The sequence below is a fragment of the Pongo pygmaeus genome, chromosome 7 (assembly GCF_028885625.2).
Source record: "Pongo pygmaeus isolate AG05252 chromosome 7, NHGRI_mPonPyg2-v2.0_pri, whole genome shotgun sequence".
In the NCBI taxonomy this organism is placed as follows: domain Eukaryota; kingdom Metazoa; phylum Chordata; class Mammalia; order Primates; family Hominidae; genus Pongo; species Pongo pygmaeus.
This window is the reverse complement of record NC_072380.2, coordinates 92,591,897-92,595,608: the sequence shown is the minus strand read 5'-3', so window position 1 is coordinate 92,595,608 and position 3,712 is coordinate 92,591,897. Positions and strand designations below refer to the sequence as shown.

At 43.2% G+C, this 3,712-nt stretch overlaps 1 non-coding gene across 1 annotated transcript; it reads left to right on the top strand.

The window, feature by feature from the left end:
* The first annotated feature begins 3,059 nt into the window (after positions 1–3,059).
* Positions 3,060–3,190, top strand: LOC129043307 (small nucleolar RNA SNORA20). The gene has a single exon (XR_008504399.1). It is a non-coding gene; the product is annotated as a small nucleolar RNA SNORA20 (small nucleolar RNA).
* The last annotated feature ends 522 nt before the right edge of the window (positions 3,191–3,712 follow it).

Genomic DNA, 3,712 nt, shown 5'->3' with positions numbered 1-3,712 from the left:
AGAGCTGTCTGCGTGAGCCAGGAAAAAGTTCCTGTCATGGTCAGAATCTAGTGTAACTAACTGTAAAATATGACCCAATGAAGAGGTGGGCCAGCAACAGACAGAGGCCTCCTTCATGCTGCCCTTGGAGCAATGAACAAAGCGATAAAATTACACTCCAGTGCAAGGGTGAAAATTATAACTACTTCATAACCTTGTTTTATTTATTTATTTAGATGGAGTCTCGCTCTGTCACCCAGGCTGGAGTGCAATGGCGACATCTCAGCTCACTGCAACCTCCACCTCCTGGGTTCAAGCGATTCTCCCGCCTCAGCCTCCCGAGTAGCTGGGAATTTAGGCATGTGCCACCACGCCTGGCTAATTCTTGTATTTTTAGTAGAGACGGGGTTTCACCACATTGGCCAGGCTGGTCTCGAACTCCTGACCTCATGTGATCCACCCACCTTGGCCTCCCAAAGTGCTGAGATGACAGGCATGAGCCACTGCACCCAGCCCATAAACTTGTTTTAAATTAACTAATACACACTGTGCACTGAGGACTATCCCTGGAAAATAGCAAGTATCTGATAAACGACAGCTATATTATTAATTAAATTATGGCGCCCAAAGTAGAAGGTTTTTCTTACCATCTCCATATAAAGACAGAAAGTCTTGGGGGGAAAATACAAAATTTTTAAACCTTCAAATCATTTACTTTATTGTTCAAAAGTTAAAAAAAAAATCAGGCGGGGTGCAGTGGCTCATACCTGTAATCCCAGCACTTTGAGAGGCTGAGGCGGGAGGATCACTTGAGGCTGGGAGTTCAAGACCAGCCTGGTCAACATAAAAAAAATCCCATCTCTAAAAAAAAAAAAAAAAAATTTAATTTTGAAAATTAAAAAAAATCACACTTGCAATTAATGCAACCTAATTAATGAAAAGAGTTATTCAGATCTATTGTTGTAAATAAATATTAAATATGTTAATAGCCGGAAGTAAAAGATATCTGAAAAATTAACTATTGCTTCAGCAATTATTTATTCTATGCCTCTTGTGTGTCAGGCACAATAAGTTCATTGCCCCCATGGGGCATAGAGATTAGCAGCTGGAAAGTTGAAGAGTTATACAAATATAACTTATAAAGCTGAGAAGGAGTACAAACTGTCAGTGAGAGTTCACAAAAGTTCTTTGACTAAGTGATATTTAAGATAAAACCTAAAGAATATCTGGCCAGGTATGGTGGCTCATGCCTGTAATCTCAGCACTTTGGGAGGCTGAGGCAGGTGGATCACTTGAGGTCAGGAGTTCGAGACCACCCTGGCCAACATGGTGAAACCCCATCCCTACTAAAAATACAAAAATTAGGCCAGGCGTGGTGGCTCACATCTATAATCCCAACACTCTGGGAGGCTGAGGCAGGTGGATCACCTGGGGCCGGGAGTTCGAGTCCAGCCTGGCCAACATGGTGAAACACCGTCTCTACTAATAATACAAAAATTAACCGGGCATGGTGGCACATGCTTGTAATCCCAGCTACTCAGGAGGCTGAGGCACGAGAATTGCTTGAACCCTGGAAGCAGAGGTTGCGGTGAGCCGAGATTGCACTCCAGCCTGGGCAACAACAGCGAAACTCCATCTCAAAAAAAAAAATTAGCTGGGCAAGGTGGTGTGTGCTGTAGTACCAGCTACTTAGGCAGCTGAGGCAGAAGACTCGCTTGAACCTAGGAGGCGGAGGTTGCAGTGAGCCAAGATTGTACCACTGCACTCCAGCCTGAGTGACAGAATGAGACTCGGTCTCAAAAAAAAAAAAAAAAAACAAAAGAATAACTTATCTATGTTCAAGTTGGTGAGGTTAAGCTAATATACTCCAGGCAAAATTCCAAGATGGAAGAAGAGTGGCTTCTTATGGAAAGAACTGAGAGGCCAGTTTCTGGAACAGAAAGAATGGGAGTTGGAATGAGATATGTTAAACCTCAACAACTAGGCAGAGGGAGGATCACACAGCGCCTTATAGGTCTTAAGGATTTGAGTTTTTATCCTAAAGGCAACAAGAAACCTTTAAAGAGTGTAAGGAGAGGTCGGGAGTGGTGGCTCACGCCTCTAATCCCAGCACTTCTGCAGGCCGAGGCAAGTGGATCATCTGAGGTCAGGAGTTCTAGAACAGCCTGGCCAACATGGTGAAACCCGGTCTCTACCAAAAATACAAAAATTAGCTGGGTGTGGTCGTGAGCACCTGTAATCTTAGCTACTTGGGAGGCTGAGGCATGAGAATCACTTGAACCTGGGAGGTGGAGGTTGCAGTGAGCCAAGATCACACCACTGCACTCCAGCCTGGGCCAAAAGAGCAAAACTCTGTCTCAAAAAAAAAAAAAAAAAAGAGTATAAGGAGAGAATCAACACAATCAAATGTGCTTAAATGGGAGGGTAAGAAGTTTTCACAGCAGTCTGCTTGAGAGATGATGGTAACTTGCACTTGGTGTGGTGACGATGATACAGAGAGGCAAATGGGTTGAAGATGTATTTAGGAGATATAATAGGAAAGACTTGGTGACTAATTAATGGGGAGGGGGCACAGTAAGGAATCGGAAGTCATCAAGTAGTCAAGGAAAACTCAACAATGTCTCCTAGATTTCTGGCTTGAGCAACTGAGGGGACGGTGGTGCCCTTTACTAAAATGGAGGACAGGCTGGACGCAGTGGCTCACACCTGTAATTCCAGCACTTTGGGAGGCCAAGGTGGGCAGATCACATGAGGTCAGGAGTTCGAGGCAAGCCTGGCCAACATGGTGAAACCCCGGCTCTACTAAAAATACAAAAATTAGCCTGGCGTGGTGGCGGGCACTTGTAATCCCAGCTACTTGGGAGACTGAGGCAGGAGAATCACTTGAGCCTGGGAGGCAGAGGTTGCAGTGAGCCGAGATTGCACCACTGCACTCCAGTCTGGGCAACAGAGTAAGACTCCGTCTCAAGAAATAAATAAATAAAATAAAATAAAATGGAGGACACTGAAGAAAGTAAGAATTTGGGGATAGGAAGACACTGAAGAAAGTAAGAATTTCCATTTTAGAAAATATTGAGCTTCTTCCCATTTATTTGCTGCTATAGTCTCATAATGATACAAGCAGTTATATGCGTGGGATAAAATAATATTGGGGCACTGTAAATTGAAATGAAGTAACCATTTTCATCTTTTCTGCATGGACAAGACATTGTTTTTGGTTTAAAAAAAAAAAAAGAAGAAGAAAGAAAAAAAAGAAACAAACAAAAAGAAAATCCTGAGCTTTGCATGTCTATTATGACACATGCTGTGGACATGTCCAGTTGACCACTGGATAGACACTGATGAAGGTCTAAGAAAAGTCTTTGCTGGAGTAATCAATTTAAGAATCACCAGCATGAAGATGGTAATGGGAGTCTCAAGAGTAAATGGGATCACCTGAGAAGCATTTGCAGAGTGACAATAACAGAGGAACTCAGGAAGGAGCCCTTAGGAACCCCAGCATGTAATAAACAGTACAGGAGGAAGAACCATTGGAGGAGACTGAGGAGATAAACCCGGTAGACAGGTCACCAGAAGGACACACCACAAAACCAGGGACAGAAGAGAGGTCATGCAGGGGTGATCGTCTGGGTCAAACATTACTAAGACATTGAGATTTAAATCCAGATTGAAGTGTACATTAGATTTAGTAGCATGGAAGTCTTTTTTAATCTTTATACGAATAAAGTACCCA